The 21,920-nt window shown below is 41.3% G+C and overlaps 1 protein-coding gene and 1 pseudogene across 2 annotated transcripts in view; one reads left to right on the forward strand and one right to left on the reverse strand.

The window, feature by feature from the left end:
- Nucleotides 1–1,177, reverse strand: LOC147913148 (uncharacterized; annotated as a pseudogene).
- SIAH1 (siah E3 ubiquitin protein ligase 1) overlaps nt 593–21,920 on the forward strand; it is a 27,946-nt gene continuing 6,618 nt past the window's right edge. Inside the window, exon 1 of one of the 2 annotated variants that reach the window (XM_087420294.1) lies at nt 593–731. The gene's annotated coding sequence lies outside the window, so the exon portion shown is untranslated. Of the gene's footprint in view, nt 732–21,336 lie in introns of those variants that run through there. The other variant, XM_087420295.1, reaches the window with a different exon arrangement.

The raw sequence follows: 21,920 nt of genomic DNA on the forward strand, positions 1-21,920 counted from the left end.
TTAGGGGTGGGGTCCCCAGTCGGTGGCCACCGCAGCCGGTTTCTTTCTCTTCGGGAGAAGTGGAGTTGGGCAGGGCCGGTGGCGGCGCTGTGTGAAGCCAGCAAACAAAACAGCAGGGGCTTTAAATTGCGGGCGGCGGCGCGGGACGACCCTTTGGGCCGCGGAACAAAGCCCCGCGGGGGGCGCGCGACGAGGGGTCCCGGACGCGGCCGGCAAGCGCTCGCTTCTCCCCGCGAGGGGACGGTTGCGGGAAGGCGCGCGAAGTGCCGGGGTCTGTGGAGCGCGAGGCGTGCGGCCGCAGCCCCGATCACCCAGGCGCCCGAGCGTCGGCCGCCACCCCTGAGCCCCACACCGCGACGCCCGCGCGGGTCGCCGCCGGCCTCGCTCGCCTCTGCGCCTGCGCGCCCGCGGGAGGCCCCGCCCACTCCAGGGAGCCGGCGCGCGGGGCCGCGCCTCCTCATGGCGGCCGCCGCAGTGTGTGGTATTTAGCGGGCGCGCGCGGCGGGCTCGAGGACGCGCGAAACGGCGGCGGCGGCGGCGGCGGCGGCCAGGGGGGAGCCGGAGCGGCCGTTGCGGGGCGCGCTCTCGAGTGGCGGCGGCGGCCCAGGGTGTCCCGTCGGTGTCGGCGCGGGGGAGAGGCGGTGGCGCGGCCCGCGTTGGCGGGGCTTGGCGGCGGCGACGGAGCGCGTTTGAGCCAGGACCCGGGTCCGAGGCGCGCTCTCCGCCCACAGGTAAGTGGGGCCCGGCCTGAGGGAGGAGCCGGCCGCGAGGGGCTCTCCGGGAGGACTCCAGGCCCGGTAATGGCGGCGGGCGGGGAGCGCGGCCGGGCCGGGTCGCGCCTCGGGGGGGGGGGCGCGGGCAGCCCCCGGCCCCGGGCGCCTTTGTCTCGGCCGGAGCCCGGCCGCCGGGCCGCCCGGCCGAGCGCCGCCCCCGCCCTCCCTCCGCGGCCGGCCCTGCCCGCCGCCCCCGGCCGGCGCGCCCCCGCCCCGGCGCCCCGGGCCCGCAGGCCCGCCGTGGGGTCGGCCTCGCGCCGGCCGGGGGCGGGGAAGGGCCCGCTCGCCGCCGGCCCGGCCCCCGCGCGCCCGGGAGGCGGGCCTGGCCGGGGGAGGCGCCCGGCGCTCCCCGCGCCCCGGTGCCGGCCTTTGTTGTGAAGGGTCCCGGGGTGTGCGGCCAACATGGCGGAGGTCAGCTGAGTGCGGGCAGTGGCCGGCCCTCCCCCCCGGCCCCTCCCCGCCCGCCCCGAGGCCCGGGGGCTGGCCGGGGCCGCTCGGCCGTCCTTGGCCTCCCCTGCCTTGCCCGACCCGGGACCAGCCGTCCCCGCGTGCGCGGCGTTGTCCTCCCGCCCCGGCCCGAGCCTTCATTGTGCGGTGGGAAGAATGCAGCCTCCTCCCTTGTTTATGTCGTTAGGGAGGAGGTCGCGGGGACGGCCTGCCAGGGAAGCTCCAGCTCTTTATTGTAAACCTTGGTTTTCCTAGGCTTCATATATCGAGTGGTTCGGGGGCCTTTCTAGGCTCTCCCAGATTGATAACTTAGGAGTGTGGATGACCCGGGCCACAGCGTTGCGTAGGTTTTCCTTTTCCCGTTGGTGGGAAGATTCAGAATTTGTTTGCTCTGACATCCAGAGAAGTCCAATTTGTATGTTCGGAAAATCAGATTGTGTAGCTGATTTGTCAAAGTCATAGAAGCCCTGAGCGTGGATATAGGACAGTGATCGGGCTGCCGGTTCTTAGTTGAACATTGACCATTTCTTGATAAGCGGCTGTCAAGGGTAAATTGTTAACTCTTTTCAGCCGTTGAATGTTGGAAGCACGGACTCTGAAGTCAGACTGCCTGCTTTGGTTTCAGTCCTGCGCCACCGGTTTATGACCTTGGGCAAGACAGTGAACCTCTCTGTTCTTCATTTTCCTTATCTGCAAAATGGGTGTAATGATAGTACCTACCTCAGAGGATTGTTGGGAGAATTGATGAGACGATAATATGTGAAGGGCTTAGAGCAGTGGCAGGCCCGTGGTGAGTGCTGAGTAAATGTTCGCTGCCTAGGCCATTGTTGTTATTTAACAGTTAAACTTATGGGTTTGTCTTGGCATGATGGCTATGTTGAAAGTGCGTAGGCCAGAATATGTGAAATCACGTTATAAATTATCAGTGCTTACGTTTTTCTTTTAGTGCATTTTGTTAAAAATGAAAATAAGAGGTTTAAATGATAAATTGACAGGCGTTCTGAGATGATGGCATTTGGAAGTTTCTGTACTGAGGGGTTTGGGTAGGTCTTCTGTGGTCTGGAATTTAAAAAATCAGATTGATTAAAATGAGGTTTCCTTCTAGCACTTTTACATTTATGGATCAATTTGCTTCCAAGGACTTGCGTTAACTAACTTGGAAAAGTGGAACAGTGAGTGGGCCTTTGAGTGTTATGTCTATGGTGTCACCATGTCTTTTAGACACTAGTGAAGAGCAAAGTGTAGCATGGTGTTAAGTGTAGTGGTCTGGTAATTTTATCAGGGAGATATTGGCTCAAATTGTGGAGGAGAGGATTTTGGTTAGCTCTTAGAATTTTGTGACATGTAGATTTGGGGACTCAAAGTGGATTATACAAATTGTGTAATTTAATGAAATTAAAGATACAGACTTGTGATCTGGGATGGTTAGTTACAACCCTAAAGTTTGCTTTGCCAAAATATTTGCTTTAGATATATTGTAGAATTGGTGTAAATAACCCCTCTTGGCAACTTTCTAACATAATTTAGTAACATTTAATAATATTTTAAACTGAGGTAGAATATAATTAATAGATATGAAACTTTTCAGGTTAACAAACTGCAAATTTAGTTTAGCTTAATATCTGTTCCCACTACGCTTTGGGAAATTCTTACAAAATTGATGTAGAGCAATATTCTTTAATATCTGTAATTTAAAAGAATATTATAATTAAGCTAAAATTAATTGGAGTTACAAAGGAGATATCTAGCTATGGCAACAATGACAAAATAAGAAGAATAGGACTTCCTTTTCAGTGTTTAGGGTGTTTTGAAAACAGGTCTAATAATGAGGGTAGCAAAGTAACTTTGCAAAATGACCACTGTATTTTAAAACAGTTGATTTACTCAATTTCTAAAGATTGGAGGTTTTCCTTTCTTTGCTTAAAGAGATCTTTTACAGACTTTTGGTTATAATTTTGGAATTTCCATACACACCTTGTAAAATGTTTAAATTCTGGATATTTTTGGTATAGACCTCACTACAAACAAAATAAATATATGAAAACCTCAGACTCCCTACCCCTCCCTTCTTTCCCCCTCAAAAACAACTAGGGGTAACTTTTTCCTCTTTATCCTAAGTATCCTTAATGGTTTCTTTTAAGTAGGAATTTTTCTAATGCACTTTAAATTATTTGTTTTTCCATGGCTATAGGTACTAGAGCATTTGCTGCATAAGGGCAGGAATTGTGCTTTTTTATTCCTATATCCTCAGTGCCTAACACTCAGTACATACTTGTTTCCTGACCGCGTCCTATCTATATGCTGGTGACACTCAGAACTCTCTGCTTGCTGGACTCTAGACCCATGTATCTTCTTGCCTGCAGGTCATTTTTTTTTAATGGCTTTGTTTTTTAGAGCACTTTTAGGTTCACAGGAAAATTGAACAGAAGGTACAGAGATTTCCCATATACTCCCTGTCCCCACTCATACATAGCCTCCCCCATAATCAGCACTTTCCACCACAGTGATATATTTGTTACAATTGATGTATCGATATTGACATATCATTATCACCCAAAGTCCATGGTTTACATTATGGCTCACTGTTGGTGTTGTGTATTATGAATTTTGACAAATGTATTATGATACGTATCCACCATTATAGTATCACACAGAATAGTTTCACTGCCCTAAAAATCCTCTGTGATCCACCTATTCATCCCTCTCTCCTCCCTAACCTCTGGCAAACACTGATCTTTTTACTGTCTCCATAGTTTTCTTTTCCAGAATGTCATAAAATTGGAATCATGCGGTATGTAGCCTTTTCAGATTGGCTTCTTTCACCTAGTAATGTGCGTTTAAGGTTCCTCCATGTCTTTTCATGGCTTGATAGCTCAGTTCTTTTTAGCGCTGAATAATAATCCACTGTCTGGATGTGCCAGTTTATTTATCCACTCACTTACTGAGGGACATCTTGGTTGCTTCCAGGTTTTGGCAATTATGAATAAAGCTGCTATAAACGTGTGTGCGGGTTTTTGTGTGGACATAAGTTTTCATCTCCTTTGGGTAAATACCGAGGAGCATGATTGCTGGATCTTAGTGGTAAGAGTATGTTTAGTTTTGTGAGAAACTGCAAAATTGCCTTCTAAAGTGGCTGTACCATTTTGCATTCCCACCAGCAATGAATGAGGGTTCCTGTTGCTCCACATGCCCACCAGCATTTTGTGTTGTCAGTGTTCCGGACTTTGGCCATTCTAATAGGTGTGTTGTGGCATCTCGTTTTAATTTGTACTTCCTTGATGACATAATGATGTGGAGCATCTTTTCATATGCTCATTTGCCATCTGTACGATATGTCTTCAGTGAGATGTCTTTTAAAGTCTTTGGCCCATTTTTTTAGTTGGGTTGTTTGTTTTCTTATTGTTGAGTTTTAAGGGTGCTTTGTATATTTTGCATACCAATCCTTTATCAGACATGTCTCTTGCAAATATTTTCTCCCAGTCTGTGGTTTGTCTTCTCATTCTCTTGACAGTGTCTTTCCCTGCAGATCATTTTCCACTTTTATGTACCAAGGTACTTCAAATCTACATGTCCAAAACTAAAACCTTTATTCTTTCCAACCATCCAAGACTCTCACCCTCTATATTCAGTTAGTCATTAAGCCCTGATTTTTCTGCTGTCTGGTTGTCACAAATCTGGCATTGCTTTTCTCTCAGTCACTCATTTTCACATTTACATTCAGTCCTTCTCTTTTACGTTCTAAGTTGGTCTGTCTGCTTTTGGTCTCTGCTTCCTCCCTTTGGTTCTTCCTACTGTAACTTAAGGGAACTTTGTAATATAGGTGACTTAGAAGGCCTTCAGTATAAAGTCCCAAGTTCCTTGATATGGATAGTAGGTACACAGCCCTCCTGAGCTGGCTCTTCTCATTACTTTCCTGCTATTTTCAGCAAGTGCCTGTATGCACCTTATTTTCTCTCTTCCTACTAAGTCTGTGATCTCAGCCTAGACATCACTTGGATCAGACACTGTTCCTCTGCTCCTCACCTTGAATTGGCTGTCATCTCTCTGTGTTCCCATAGTACTCTCTGCTTGGGCCCATGTAACACGTGTTCCCCTGAACTATAATTTTTCTGTACTACTTTGCCTCCCCAAATAGACTGCAATCTCTATGAGGACTTTGTCTTGATCACCCTTGTTTGTCTAGAGTTTAGCCCTGTTTCTGGCATGTAGTTGGTGCTCAGTAAATATTTATTGAATGGCTAACTAATACCTTCACACTGTCCTTAATATGCTTTTCCAGTCTTATCCTCCAGCATTTCCCCTTTGCCCTACCTAGTCAAACGGGATTCTTTTTGTTTCTTGAACACTCTCTGTACTTTAACATCTCTATACCTTTGCTCATGATTGTACTTCATCTCTCAAATACTTGTCTTTGCTACTTTGGGCAGATTACTTAACCTCTTGAAGACTTAGTTTCCATTAGCATGTGAACAGCTATTAAGCATACTGCTGCCTCGCCCCGTGTCCTAATGCTGGAGTGGCAGTATAGTTGAGGGGTTAAGAGGACAGGCTCTTAAGAGTCAGACCTGGATGTGTCTCTCGGCTCTGTCACTTACTGGTTGTGCTTGTGACTTTAACCTCCATGAGAGCAGGGACACTGCCTACTTTTTCATCTAAAAGCACATTGCCTAACACACAGAAAGTGCTTAAATATTAAAAAAAATTAGTTGTTAAGTTACTTAATTTCTATAAATATTACCACTTACATTCTAGTGAGAAAAATGAACAGAATTACAAATTGTGGTATGTACTATAAAGGAGTCAGAAGTGCTAAAGTAAAGAATAATGGGGGCGGGAGGGAGACCTGCTTTCAGAAGTGGTGACATTTAAGCTATGATAAAAGGATAAGGAGCTGGCCCTTTGAAGGAGGGAAGGGAGAACATCTCAGATTGAAGGAGCAGCAGAGGTAAAGGCCCTGAGGTAGGACTGAACATGGACTGTTCTAGGAGCTGAGAGACAAGACAGTTGTTGAGCACATGGATGCTCAACAACAATCCCTGCCCGGAGAGAGATAGGCAGCGATCAGATCCTGCAAAGTCAAAGTAAGGAATGGGAATTTTATTTTAAGGGTGCTGAGAAGCCATCAAAAGGTTTTAATTAAAGGAGTAACCTAATCCACTTTTAAGATTGCTGCAGCTGTTGTTTGGAGAATTGATTGGTTAGAAGGCTGGTTCTTTGATCAGGCGATAGTTGATTATGACCTGGATTAAGGTGGTGGCAGTGAAGATAAAGAGAAGTGGATGGATTTGAGATGTATTTTGGAGGCAGAATTAACAAGACTTGCTGATGGATTAGATACGAGAGGTGAGGGAAGGAAGGAATTAGGTGGTTTCTGGCTTGAGCAACTGTGTGGATCAGGGTGCTGTTTACTAAGATGGGAAAGACTGGCGGTGGGGATGGGGCTGAAGAATAGCAATAAAATTCAAAGTTCTGATATGCTGGATTTGAGGGATCTATGAGACGTCCAAAATGATCCAGGGTGGTGTCACAGAAGCCAGATGGGAGATACTAGAGCATGCTTGGGTGTTAGAGGGAATGATCTGGTAGAAAAAGAAGGAGAGATTGATGCAAGAGAGAAGGGATAATAGGAGTGTGAAGTCTGAGACGGTGGGAGGACAGTGCCCAAGTGCAGGGTCACTTCTTCCGTTCTCATGGGAGAGCAGGAGGTGGTAAGTCAGCATTTGATGGCCTCTGTTGTATTTTCTAGAGGAAGCATTGGTGGAGCCATCAGTTGCGAGTATTTATAGTTAGTGAATACTATACTATGGCAGGTTAAAGATAGTGAGACACATTGAGAAACTGAGCAGAGGGGAAGAGAGGAGAGATTCTGTGATGGGTTAGCCAGTGATGACACCTGATACTTACTGTTCACAGGAGATTAGGAGAATACCTAGAGCAAGAGTATTAATTTTTTTCCTAAATGTAAACTTTTTTGTTGATGTATAGCATAAATACATACAGAAAAGTGTTCAGATTATAAGTGTACAGCTTGATGAATTTTCACAAAGAGAACACACTATTTTGACCAGCTCCCATGTGTCCCATTACTTTTACTTTGATTTTTTTTTTGGTAACTCTTCAGGAACTCCAGGCTCAATGATATAGATAAGGTAGTCTATTTGGGGTCAATTTATTCTCTGGGCTTGGGTCACAATGACCAGAATGATATTGGCAAAGACCTTTTATTAGGTTTGAGGTTGCCCAGTCATGTTGAACTTATTTGTGGTTTTTGTTTGCTTTGTTTTGAAAAGCAGGGGCTTAGGGGCACATGGAAGGAACTAGAAAGAGAAGGTTGGAGGAAAAACCTTTGGAGAACTAATCTATATTTATAAAGCAGATGTTGTCAGTGAGAAATATTTTCTTAAAAATTTAGAATAATTTAATGCCAGTCTTGAACTTTATAGGAAGTATTATACTGTACTTGTTAGACTTATTTATTGTCATGTCGACAAGCTTAGCTGGTGATGGTTGATAACAGTGAAATTAAATGTAGACTAGCCTCTTTCCAAAGACTCTACCTTGGAAAGATTACTTCAATAATTGGTTTAACTGAATGATGTAATCTAATTGTTAAAAACTTCTTCCTTTTTTGCCCCCTTTGTTTTACCTTTTGCTCCTTGAATTGGGCTAAAGTTCAGCCTTTTTTTCCTTTGGTAAGTATAAACTAAAACGTGTGTATATGTATATGAAATATGTGGCTTTTTTCTTTGAATAGGCTGTTTTGAAAATTTTTTTTCCCTATAAGTATCCATCTATTTGAGGCATTTTTTCCCCCCCAAAGCCCCAGTAGATAGTTGTATGTCATAGTTGCACAGCCTTCCAGCTGCTGTATGTGGGACGTGGCCCCAGCATGGCCGGAGAAGCGGCGTGTCAGTGCGCGCCCGGGATCCGAACCCGGGCCGCCAGTAGGGGAGTGCGCGCACTCAACCGCTAAGCCACAGGGCTGGCCCTATTTGAGGCATTTTAAGAAAAAGAGAAATCTAAGGAAAAAAAGAATCAAAGCAGTAAACAAAATCAAGTCTTGATTTCTCGGTGTATGAAGTTACTGGCAGTTCATTAGCAGGAAAGTGTGGGGACACAAAATATGCACTAAAGTTTTAAAATTTAATTTTTTTTTTATTACCAAAAACTATGTATATATGTTTTGTGGGACATTTGAGAAATATATACAGAAATGCAACCCCTTCCTCCCCCACAATCATTTATAATTTGATTTGGAAAGTAACCATTGTAGACATTTTGGTGTTGTTTCTAGTCTGTGTGTTTGCCACATTTTTTTGAGTCAGCCATAGATATTTTAAAGTAAATTTCTTTGATCTGACTTAAATCCTGGTGGATATTTTCCCATGAAATGATTACCACTTGTTGGTAACTGTACATGTGTGAACTGTGTAGTTCCAAATGGTGAAGTTTGTGCTTATAGTCTCTATATCCTCCCTCTATATTCTTGATATCTTGTGTGCCTGTTGTTCAGTGGTCCTGTCTCTGTTCTCTGTGGTTTCTGGTTCTAAACTTGACCTCCCTCTCCCCTTCTCTAATCCCTCACCTTAAGTTTTTAAACCACATTCTGCAATTCAGACGCCCTTCTGGTTTCTTTTCTGTCCCATTACATGGTACATACTTACATAAAGATAGACAGCTGTATCAATGTGCATATTTAACTATTTTTTTCTTTTAATGTAAATGTGATTGTAGTATATTCTGTGGCTTTTTTTTCTCCACCCATTTAAACAGTTTGATTATTATATGTTAGTAGATATGAGTCCATCTTATTGGGGAAAAAAAAAGGTAGCATAGTATTGTGTTGTATGGACTGTAATTTAATGACTCTTAAGATAAGGCTGTTTTCAGTTTATTTGCTTTTTTTTTTTTTTTTTGTGAGGAAGATCAGCCCTGACTTAACATCCGTGCTCATCCTCCTCTTTTTGCTGAGGAAGACCGGCTCTGAGCTAACATCTATTGCCAATCCTCCTCCTTTTTATCCCCGAAGCCCCAGGAGATAGTTGTATGTCATAGTTGCACATCCTTCTAGTTGCTGTATGTGGGACATGGCCTCAGCATGGCCGGAGAAGCAGTGCATTGGTGTGCGCCCGGGATCCGAACCCGGGCTGCCAGCAGCGGAGCGCGTGCGCTTAACCGCTAAGCCATGGGGCCGGCCCCAGTTTATTTGCTATTACAAACAGGACCGCTGTAGGCATCCGTATACATACACCTTTGCCAATGTGTAAATTGGAGGATAGACTCTTGGAAGAAAAACTTCTGAGTCAAAGAGTATACACACTTTAAATTTTGAAACAAACTGCCAAATCTTATTAGAAGTCTTCACAGTGGACATTCTCAGCAGTGTTTCCCTATGTCTTTGCCAATACTTGGAATCAAATCTTTGAAAGCAAATTTATATCTGTCATTTCTTAAGTAATGCATGTTTGTGATGTTTCTCATATCAAGTTTTTGAACTACTTCTTCCTTTTTGCTAAAGCGTTTTACATGCACATATAATTTAAAATATTCCACTACGTTTTTTTTTTTTTTAAGAAAAGCTCCTTGCCCCTACTCCTCTCCAGATGTCCTTTGCCAGAGGCAACTACTTTTACCTCTGTGATTATTTTTGTATTTACCTTCTTTGTCTCTAAATAACATGCGTCTATTGTTACTTCCAGATTTCACTTTTAGGCCTTATCTATTGAATTCCTATTGTGAATTTAACTCTTCTTCCTGCCCCCATCAGTATACATACGCTTCCTATTCCTACACTCTCCTAATTTAGTAACATCATAATTTTGAGTTTGCATTATTATGACTGTAAAAGTTATTCACAATTTGAGCCATATAGTAAACCGTGGTTACTTTTCTCTCTGCACTATTTAATTTGTATTTGTATAACTTTCCTTGTAGTTAATACTTATCTTTTTTCTTTTTTGCTTTGTTTTCTGTGTTTACGGTAATGCTCCCCCACATTACTTACCACTTGTCTAAATGTTCAAGTTGCTCAGATGCCCCTCATGTTGCCTTCTCCCTCTAGTGTAAAGCTGTCATTATCCTCAGCGTTTCCTTCAGCTTTCTTCTGGGTTAAGGCTTCTGTTCACTGTAGCTCATGTTGTCCTCTTTCTTGGTCCATTCCCTTGTGTTTAAAGAGCTTGTCCTCTAGGAGCTTCCCGAGAACCTATCCAGGAGAAGTAATGTTTTGAAACCTTGCATCATTAGTCTGCCCTCAACACTTCTAGGATAATTTGGTTAGAATGGTAACCATTTTCTTTGAGAATGTTAAAAAGCATTGCTCTTTTGCATCTAGCTTTGGATGTTATTGCTCAAAAGTCCAAAGCTCTTTTGTTTTCTGGTTTATTTATTCATCTAAAAAATATTTACTGAGCCTGTACTGTGTGCCAGGCACTGTTTTAAGTGTTTGGAATACATCATTAAACCAGACAGAAATTCTTATCTTCTGTGTGTGGGGGGTAGTGGTGGTTATAACAAAAAACATAATAAATAAGTAAATTGTATAGCCTGATAGAAGCTAATACATTCTGTGTAAAAAAATAAGAATAGAATGGGGGAGAGGAAGGAAGGGAAGAGGAAGAGGGGTGTAATGGGCAAGGAATAGGAGTGCATAGTGGAGGGGTCAGTGGGCAGAGCGCTGTTTTAAATAGAGGGGACAGGGTAGGTCTCATTGAGAAGGTAACATACAAGCAAAGATTAGAAGGAGGTGAGAGAGTTAGTCGTGTGGGTATCCAAGAGAAAGTATTTTAAGGCAGAGGCCCAAAGGAGCAACCTAGCCTTATGGAAGAAGGAGGCTAGTGCAGTGAGTGAGGAGGAGAGGAGTGGGAGATGAAGTCAAACAGTAATGGGAACACGTCACCATATTGTGTAGGGCCGTATAGGCTGTTTTAGGATTTTATCTATTACCCATGGGTTGCCACTGGGGAGGGCGTGATCTGACATAAATTTTAACTGAATTTTTCCGATTGCTGTGCTCAGAGCATGCTCAGAGCATATTGAGTGGTGGGGATTGGAAACAAGGATGGAAGCAGGAAGATTGGTTAGAAGGATATTACAGTAATCCAAGTGAGAGATACTGCCTTGGACTATGGTAGTGGTAGAGGTGGTGAGGAATGGTTAGATTCTGGATATATTTTTAAAGGAGGTACAGTAAGATTTCCTGGTGGTTTTAGATATATGGTGTGAAAAGAAGAATCAAGAATGACTTCAAGCCTTTTGCACTGAGTAACTGGAAGGATGGCGTTGCCCTTCAGTGAGGGTAGAGTAGTTGGGAGAAGATGAGGAGTTCAGCTTTGTCTACCCCCTGTAGGTGTATCTAGGAGGCAGTTGGATATACAAATCTGGAGTTTAAGACTAATCTGGAGTGCTTTGTTTATTTGTTTTTTAATCTGGGCTGGAGATAAAAATTTTGAAGTCCGTGGCAATATTGGTGGAATTTAAAAATGACAAGACTGAATGAGATCACCAAAGGGAAGAAACGTGAACTGTTGGACAACTCCCAATTTCAAGAGTGTGAGGAGAAGAGCAGGAATCAGTAAAGGAAGCTGAGGAGTGACTGGTGAGACAGGAAAACCAAGAGTGTGCGGAGTCAGCGAACAAAGTTCATCAGGCAGGAGCCAGTGATCCATCACGCCTGTCAGATGTTGGTGACAGTTCACAACTTGTAAATTAAATACAAATAAAACTGCAAAACCATTGAAATTCAAATTTTACTGATTTACTAAAGTATTGGATACTGTCTGCTAAATTGAAGTCTTGAAACAACATGGGTTATAGAATTGACTGTTACGCTGTAGGTTCTTTTTGGGTTGAGCACCAAAATTGCCGTGTATGGTGTGGTCACCATGTGCTGCATTTTCTTACCAGCATTTAAGTGCTTCAGTGAAAACCGTGATGTCGTTTGGGCTTGGCTTCACACAAATGCATCATTTATGTATTAGGTCCCCCTCTGCTTTTTTCTTTAGCCTGCCATAATTAGAGTAATGTAGTACCAGCTTGGAGCTCGTGTGACTCTAAATGCGAATGAGAGCATTCAGTTACATGGCTAACAGATAGATTCATATGATTCTAATGTGCTGATACTGTTTAGATTATTAAACACAGGAAAATAAAACATTAAACTTTTGTAGAGAAATGTGGGCCCCCCTCCCCCTTAAGAATAGATTCTTAGTTTGAAGAAAATTAGATTATAAGTTAATTCATGTGTTATATTCTATTTGAAATAACTAAAATGATTTGGTTAGAGTTTCAGATGTAATACTTAGGAAGACATAGGCTATAACAATTTCAATGGAATATAATGTAATTTGAATAAGAATCCATGAAATTTTTTTATTGATGTCTTTTTTTTTTTTTTTTTGTGAGGAGATCAGCCCTGTGCTAACATCTGCCAATCTTCTTTTTTTGCTGAGGAAGACTGGCCCTGGGCTAACATCCGTGCCCATCTTCCTCCACCTTATATGGGACGCCGCCACAGCATGGCTTGCCAAGCAGTGCGTCGGTGCGTGCCCGGGATCCGAACCGGTGAACCCTGGGCTGCCGCAGCGGAGTGCGCGTACTTAACCGCTTGTGCCACTGGGCCGGCCCCTATTGATGTGTTAATAGTTTATAACATTGTGAAATTTTGGTTGTACATTGTTGTTTGTCAGTCACCATATACATGCCTCCCTTCACCCCTTGTGCCCAACGCCCAACCACCCTGCCCCTGGTAACCACCATACAGTTCTCTCTGTCCGTGTGTTGGTTTATATTCCACATATGAGTGAAATCATGTGGGGTTTGTCTTTCTCTCTCTGGCTTATTTCACTTAACATAATACCCTCCAGGTCCATGTTGTTGCAGATGGGACTATTTTGTCTTCTCATGGCTGAGCAGTATTCCATTGTCAGTGCCGCATCTTCTTGATCCAGTCATCAGTCGAGGGGCATTTGGGTTGCTTCCACTTCTTGGCTATAGTGAATGATGCTGCACTGAACATAGGGGTGCATAAGCCTCTTTGGATTATTGATTTCCAATTTGTTGGATAGACTCCCAGTAGTGGGATAGCTGGATCATAAGGTATTTCTGTTTTTAGTTTTTTGAGGAATCTCCATACTGTTTTCCATAGAGGCTGCACCAGTTTGCATTCCCATCAGCAGTGAATGAGGGTTCCCGTTTCTCCACATCCTCTCCAACATTTGTTGTTTTTTGTCTTGGCGATTATAGCCATTCTAACAGGTGTAGGGTGATATCTTAGTGTTGTTTTGATTTTCATTTCCCTGATGATTAGTGATGTTGAACATCTTTTCATGTGCCTATTGTCCATCTGTATATCTTCTTTGGAGAAGTGTATGTTCATTTCCTCTGCCCGTTTTTTGATTGGTTTGTTTGTTTTTTTGTTGTTCAGTTGTGTGAGTGCTTCATATATTATGGAGATTAACCCCTTGTCAAATATATGTTTTGCAAATATTTTCTCCCAGCTGGTGGGGTCTGTTCATTTTGATCCTGGTTTTATTTGTCTTGTAGAAGCTCTTTAATCTGATGAAGTCCCACTTGTTTATTTTTTCTTTAGTTTCCCTTGTCCAAGTAGACATGGCATCCAAAAAGATTCCTTTATGACCAGTGTCAAATAGTGTATTGCCTATATTTTCTTCTAGGAGCTTTATAGTTTCAGGTCTCACCTTCAGATCTTTGATCCATTTTGAGTTGATTTTTGTGAATGGCGCTAGCAGATGGTCTACTTTCATTCTTTTGCAAGTAGCTGTCCAGTTTTCCCAGCACCATTTACTGAAGAGACTCTCCTTTCTCCATTGTATGTTCTTAAGGACCATGAATTTTTTAATATGGCATTTCTTTATCATAAATTCTGTTATTTTTCTATTTTACTAGTAAAGAGCCATCAATCATTTTTTACTCTCTAATGTGACTTTTTACCTCATTTCTTTAATTTCTTTTGTCTCCCAAGCAATATGCTCTTTTCTGTTTAGCTGAGTATCACCACCTCTTCATAGGTTACTGCCGATTTTGATCTGCTGTAACATTTTTTGTTCTGAGTGTGTGTGTGTGTATATTTACCTACCATACTTGTCAAATGGAATGGGGAGTTTAATGTGTTGTATGTTACAGTGTAGAACTGGGTACAGTGTATTTTATAAGGAAGATTTAAAAAGCATAGCTTAATGCCAAGATGGAGCAAAAGAGCAAACATCTACTAGATTATGTGACAATTTTATATCCTGAGGGAATATAAAACATAATCAGTGTAGTAAACAGTTGTATTCAAACTTGGACACAAATAACTAAGTGAATAGTGTTTGGATGCTTTTATCTAGACACTGTGAGAGTTGGTCATATTACATTAATGATTGTGTTGTCATCATAACTGACATAGTTTCCATAATTTCAAGTGTGTTACCAAAAATTCTAATTTCAAAAAGCAACTACTTGCTAGGACTAAAGGTTTAATTTAAAGAATTTAGGGAAATTCTAAATTTTTTGGTCAATTTTTATAAACACTGAAAAGATGTATTGGATGTTAAATTGAACATTCTGTACAGAGTGAGAAGGAGATTATACATACTGTTTTTTAGGGTTATTTGAAAGAAAATGAGATTTAGGGACAAAGCAGACAGTCTGGCTCAGGTCTTATTACTTCTTAATTTTTCTGATCTTCAATTTCCTCATCTGCAAAATGGAGATACAGCCTACTTTATGAGGCCTAAATAGTGTGTATGAAGCTGCTGACATAGTGCCTTACAGGTTGGTCGGTGCCCAGTTTATGAGCTTCTTTCACAGCAAACTCTGTAATCTTTACAGTCCCAAACTGAGGTTATGAAAATGAACACAGTAGGTTGAAACAATAGTTTTCAGTAAAATCCTGTATATTCAGGGTCTTTTGTATTTAGTGATTCATTGAAGGGTTCCTGGTATGGCTCTGTAAACATTACTGAGTGTGTTGTTAGTAATATACTGAACATTCTGATATTTTTTATCTCAGTGTCCAAAAATCTGTTGTTAGTGGTTTTATTGTTTCACAAATGAGGAACTTGAGACCAAGGATATTGTAGTTTTGTCCAGTATAAAAATAATTAGTAAGAGCCAAAGTAGGAATTCAGGTTTGAGCTTCTGATTTCAACCAAATTCAGTGTTCTTTTCACTACACGTAGGTACATTCTCGAGGTATATTATTAGTAGTGCCTTACTAAAAAATGAAATTACTTTCTAGGAATTGATGGGTTTATGGAACTCTGATGTCACAAACATAAATATTTTGAAAACTTAGAGAATTGGTATGGAACTACATCCAATTTTTTGTTGTTGTTGAGGAGGATTGTCCCTGAGCTAACACCTATTACCAATCTCCCTTTTTTTGTTTGAGGAAGAGTGGCCTGAACTAACATCTGTGCCCATCTTCCTCTATTTTGTATGTGGGACGCCACAGCATGGCTTGATGAGTAGTGTAGGTCTGCGCCTGGATGCAAACCCATGAACCCGGGCCGCTGAAGCAGAGCGTGCTGGCCCCTCAATTTTTTTAGATTACGTTTATGGTAATAAAATGATTTACTGCACATAGTGTTATTATTTTTTTAAATAGGCTTTATTTTATTTTTATTTTTTTGTGAGGAAGATTAGCGCTGAGCTGACATCTGTTGCCAATCCTCGTCTTTTTTGCTGAGGAAGATTGGCCCTAGGCTACCATCCGTGCCCATCTTCCTCTACTTTATATGGGACACTACCACAGCATGGCTTGATAAGCAGTGTGTAGGTCCGCACCCAGGATCTGAACCTGCGAACCCCAGGCCCCAGAAGCAGAACGTGCGACCTTAACTGCTGTGCCACCGGGCCAGCCACAAAATAGGCTTCATTTTTTAGAGCAGTTTTAGGTTCAAAATTGAATAGAAGGTACAGAGATTTCCTGTATCCACCCTGCCCCATTCGTAGCCTTCCCTATTATTAATGTCCCCCACCACCAGAGTAGTATATTTGTTACAATTGATGCATCTACAGTGACACATGATTATCACTCAGAGTTCATGATTTGCATCACCGTTGGTGTTGTATATTATGTGAGTTTTGACAAATGTACAATGATATGTATCTACTCTTATAGTACACAGAACAGTTTCACTGCCCTAAAAATCCTCTGTGATTTACCTATTCGTCCCTCTCTCCTCCCTAACCTCTGGCAAGCACTGATCTTTTTACTGTCTCTATAGTTTTCTTTTCCAGAATGTCATAAAATTGGAATCATGCGGTATGTAGCCTTTTCAGATTGGCTTCTTTAAACTAGTAATGTGCGTTTAAGGTTCCTCCATGACCTTTCATGGCTTGATAGCTCAGTTCTTTTTAGCGCTGAATAATACTCCACTGTCTGGATGTGCCAGTTTATTTATCCACTCACTTACTGAGGGACATCTTGGTTGCTTCCAGGTTTTGGCAATTATGAATAAAGCTGCTGTAAACATCCATGTGCAGGTTTTTGTGTGGACATAAGTTTTCATCTCCTTTGGGTAAATACCAAGGAGGATGATTGCTGGATCTTAGTGGTAAGAGTATGTTTAGTTTTGTAAAAAACTGCCAAATTGCCTTCTAAAGTGGCTGTACCATTTTGCATTCCCACCAGCAATGAAGGAGGGTTCCTGTTGCTCCACATGCCCACCAGCATTTTGTCTTGTCAGGGTTCTGGATTTTGGCCATTCTAATAGGTGTGTAGTGGTATCTTGTTTTAATTTGCATTTCTCTGATGACATATAATGTGGAGTATCTTTTCATATGCTTATTTGCCGTTGGTACAGTATATCTTTTGTGAGGTGTCTGTTAAGGTCTTTGGCCCATTTTTAATCAGCATCTTTGTGTTCTTACTGTTTTAAGAGTGCTTTGTATATTTTGGATAACAGTCTGTTATTAGATATGTCTTTTGCAGATATTTTCTCCCAATCTGTGGTTTGTCTTCTCATTCTATTGATACAGTGTCTTTTGCAGAGTAGAAATTTTTTAAGTTTAATTAAGTCCAACTTATTAATTGTTTCTTTCCTGGTTCATGTCTTTGGTGTTGTTTCTGAAAATTCATTGCCAAACCCAAGTTATTTGGATTTTCTCCTATGCTATCTTCTAGGATTTTTATAGTTTTGTTTCACATTTTGGTCTGTGATTCATTTTGAGTTAATTTTTCTGAAGGGTATAAGGTCTGTGTCTAGATTCATTTTTTTGCAGGTGGATGTCCACTTGTTCCAGCACCATTTGTTGAAAAGACTGACTTTTCTCCATTGTATTACCTTTGTTCCCCTGTCACAGATCAGCATGGTGTTATTTTAAATCTCAGTGGTGAATTCTCTTTACAGTTATATCATGCCTCAAACATATTGTACTTGCAGGGGCATCAGAGATGAGTGAGTTCTGGTTGTTTACATGCTGTTTCTTCTACTTGGAATTCTTCATACCGTTTTACTTGATTTATTCATTCTTTCCAGAAATGTTTGAGTACCTGGTCTGGGCTGGGTACTGTCCTAGGTGCTGGAGATACAAGAGTGAGCAGAACAAACAACGTCTGTTCTCATGAAGTATATATTGTAATGTAGAGGTTCTGAACCAAAAGTTAATGGTTCAGGGATCCTGGGAGTTCTCAAGACCCTTTGAAGGTCAAAACTTTATTTCACAATAAGGAGACATGAGAGTACAGTGGAGTTTCCCAGAGGCTACATGATATGTGGTATCTTAACAGATTAAATGCAGAAGCAGATAGTTAACATCCAACCATATTTTATTGTGTCAGACATTAAAAAGATTTGCAAAAATATAAAATATAGACACTCTTCTCCCTATTATGGAAAACAGTTATTTTTCATAAACATTTAATATGCAATGGATTTTTACATGTCATGTGAAATGTAATGGTAATTTTAAAATAAATATTTAAAAAAATTTCTTGGCTTGAATTTCTAATACACTAAATTTCAAGACGTATAAGCCACATTGAAAAAAAGCTCTTTTGGGGGCCTTAATAATTGTTTTAAGGTGTAAAGTAATAAAGGCAGACTTTTTCTTAAATGGCCAGATAGGTTTAAAGGACTTGGGAGTCATAGGGTCAACTGTTCAACTCTGCCCTTGAAAGCAGTCATAGACAATATGTAAATGAATGGGCATAACTCTGTTCCAATAAAACTATTAAAAACAGGCAGCTGGCCTGCAGCTGTAGTTTGCCAACCTTTGGTGTAAATGGAGTCATTGGAGCCAGCCCAGTGGCATAGTGGTTAAGTTGCGCTCTCCCCTTTGGCGGCCCGGGGTTAGCAGGTTCGGATCCCGGGCGTGGACCTACGCACTGCTTATCAAGCCATGCTGTGGCAGGCGTCCCACATATAAAGTAGAGGAAAACGGGCATGGATGTTAGCCCAGGGCCAATCTTCCTCAGCAAAAAAGAAATGGAGTCATTGTTGACTAACTTTAATCCTTTTACAACGAGATCGCCATTTCTTAAATTAATTATTTTGATTCATCCCCTGATTTTTTTTTAAAAAGTAATTTTCTTAAGAAGGGTTCATGGGTACTATATTCCTCGAGTTCTTACATGTTTAAGCATGTCTGTTGGTTGCCTTTTGTCTTAATTTTTTCCCTCTGATTACAGAAATAATACAAGTTTCTTATAAGAATATAATAAAGCATAATGTATTCTAATACTGATGCACATGTGAATTTTTATATATCCTCTTAAATCCCCATCTTCCCTTGACTTCTGAGGTGCTGCCTTCCTGGTTTTCTCTCACCCTTGCTTTCCTTCTCAGTTCTTTAGGCTTTTGCTACTCCTGTGGGCCTCACTCAGCAGCATTGGTCACACCTGGGAGCTGGTTAAAAAATGCAGAGTCTCAAGCCCAGCTGTACAGCAGTTCTGATTCTAACTCAGAATCTGCATTGCAACAAGGTCTCTAGACAATAAGTAAGCACAATAAAGTTTGAGAACTGTTGCAGTCTAGATGCCACTACCTTTTCCTTTAATGAACTTTTAAATCTTTAAATACTGGGATTTCTTTTATTTGAGGCCAGCTCCTCTTCTCTGTGACTTCAGGTAACATCTGTACGGTAACAACTCCTAATCTCCAGTCGTAACTCTTTTGTGTCTCAACTGCTTCTTTGATTAGACATCTCATGGGCATCTTACTCCTCCTTTGCATTTCATCTGTTATCATATTGCAGTATCTAGCATGGTGCCTAATAGACTCTAAGTATGTGCTGTTTTTTACCAGAGGCGGAATCCTCAAAATACAGTGATTTAGGCAGTAAAAAAGCAAATGTACTTTGCTTTACACATTTGAGTTAGCGTTTGCGTTTTCCTCTCCATTTCCTCTATCATCACCTTTGTTCAGACTTCTTTTTTTACAGCAGCCTTCTATCAGATCCTGTGTCCTGGGCTTTCCCCACTTTAGATTGTCAGTCTTACCAGACACACAACTCTTCTATAGCTACAAAGTTTTCAGAATTATCTTCAGGATAATAGAGCTTTTAGGAAAACATGCACAATTTAAAAAAATTTCTCTTATTACTTTGCTGCAGTTCTGGAAACTGAAAATAGGTTATATAATTTTTTTTCTTAGCATTGTTTTATAATTTGATTTTTAACTTTTGGCATTTTTAAGCTGTTGAATTTTTAAGGAGACTTGCCTTAATTTTTGTCAGAGTGTAAGAAGTAAATCTTAAAATAGAAGCGATTTTTAACATAATTTAACAAACATTTTCTGCATAATATCTATCACAATATCAAATGTAGAAAGTTCCTTTTTTGCAAAAAAGACTTGAGGAAAGCCCTGAAATTTTTTTTTTGCAGGGGAAGATTTGCCCTAAGCTATTATCTGTTGCCGGTCTTCCCGCCCCCCTCCCCCCCCCCACAGCCCCAGTACATAGTTGTGTATAGTTCTAAGTGTCTTCTTTGTGAGCCACCGACACATTATGGCTACTGACAGACAAGTGGTGTGGTTCCGTGGGAACTGAACCCAGGCTGCTGAAGAAGAGCGTGTGGAACTTTAACGGCTAGGCCATCAGGGCTGGCTCAGCCCTGAAATGTTTTTTTGTTTTATTTTTGGTGAGGAAGATTGGCCCTAAGCTAACATCTGTGCCCATCTTCCTCTATTTTGTATGTGGGACGCCACCACAACATGGCTTGATGAGCAGTGTGTAGGTCTGCACCCGGGATCCGAACCTGTGAACCCTGGGCCGCAGAAGCAGAGCACACGAACTTAACCGCTATGCCTCTCTGCCAGCCCGAACCCTGAAATATTTTGAATGGAGAAGTTTTATTTAACCCATTGATTCCTAATACAGAGAGCAAATTCATAATCTGAACCTGTACTTTTATTTTACAATAAATATTATGTCGTTTCTAGGAATAATTTTTGGAGAAATAAAAGAAGGGTAGTGATATTTGCATCCTGTCTTTTTTACTAAATTAAGAATGCAAATCTTCTTATTTTGACTAATTGTTTTCACAATTCTCAATCAGACTAATCTTTATACCTTTTTTATTGTCCTCTTTGAAGGAAATATAGCTAAAAATCACCCATATCCTACCACTCAGAGAACTCACTCATTGGTCATCTTCTGGTGTGCAGTCTTTCTGATTTCTCATTCCTTGCTCCCCCTGTTGCCCCATACCTCCCATGTATGTTGTTTGTAATTTGCTTTACAATACATTGTGATCCTTTTAACATATCTGACTACATTCCTCCATTTTAAACTTTTATTTTGTATGTAACTGTATTAGCTGCCTGTTGCTGCTATAACATAACATTTTCACAGGTTCAGTGGCAGGCATTAGGATATGGACATCTTTGAGGTCTCATGACTTGCCTGCAGTAGTGTATTTGTAAACTACAAGAAAATGGTAAGCACAACATTGTTGTGTATTAATTAGAGTAGCCAGGGATGAGGTTATGATTAATCAGAGAAATTCTTCATCAGTCATTTATGAAAGGAAGCAAAGGTTCTCACATGAAATTGAGAATAAAAGTTTATAAGTCCATCTACTTCTACTGTTAAGTATATTAATGTGGCAAAGCATGGTTAAATGCTCTGAAATTACTTAGACAATGTTAAAGGCTGATTCTAAAATGTTTTGATTTAGATTAAAATCTATTTAAACTTTATACCAAACTGGGCTTGAGATGTAGGCTTTAGAAAGTATAGATAATGGTACACTCTTGCCAGAATTTGAGTTTTTGCTAACTTTGGGATCTATCGGCTTGTCTTAGTGTAATGTAGTTTTTGTGAAATTTTCAGCTCTTTGTAAAACCAGTGTAAGTAAATTTCTATCTAGTCTAGAAATTCTGTTAAGGTTTATTATGCTAAAAATTAGGTAAATGGCAGTTGATCTTTGGCAGACATGTTTGATCATTTGTACAAGCTCAAGGCATTTTTTAGAGTGTGTATCTGGAACCCACAAGTTCTAGCTCTCTAAGTAGTTGATGACCTCAGGCAGAGCAGGAAACTTTCAGAGGTCTCAGGTGAATACTTACTTATTTTGGAGTATGTACCACCTATGATATACATAAATTACCCATCTCCCTTAATCCAGACAAAAGCCACGGGAGGCGGGAAATATTGTGCCAGTTTTAAAGCTGAGGAGGTGGTGAAGACTGGGTTTGAATCCAAGTGTAGATGACTCTAGAACACCCGCACTTTTACCGTCCTGACTCACTTTTG

Source organism: Ceratotherium simum, chromosome 30 (assembly GCF_057802395.1).
Source record: "Ceratotherium simum simum isolate JZ-2026a chromosome 30, ASM5780239v1, whole genome shotgun sequence".
NCBI classification, from domain to species: Eukaryota; Metazoa; Chordata; class Mammalia; order Perissodactyla; family Rhinocerotidae; genus Ceratotherium; species Ceratotherium simum.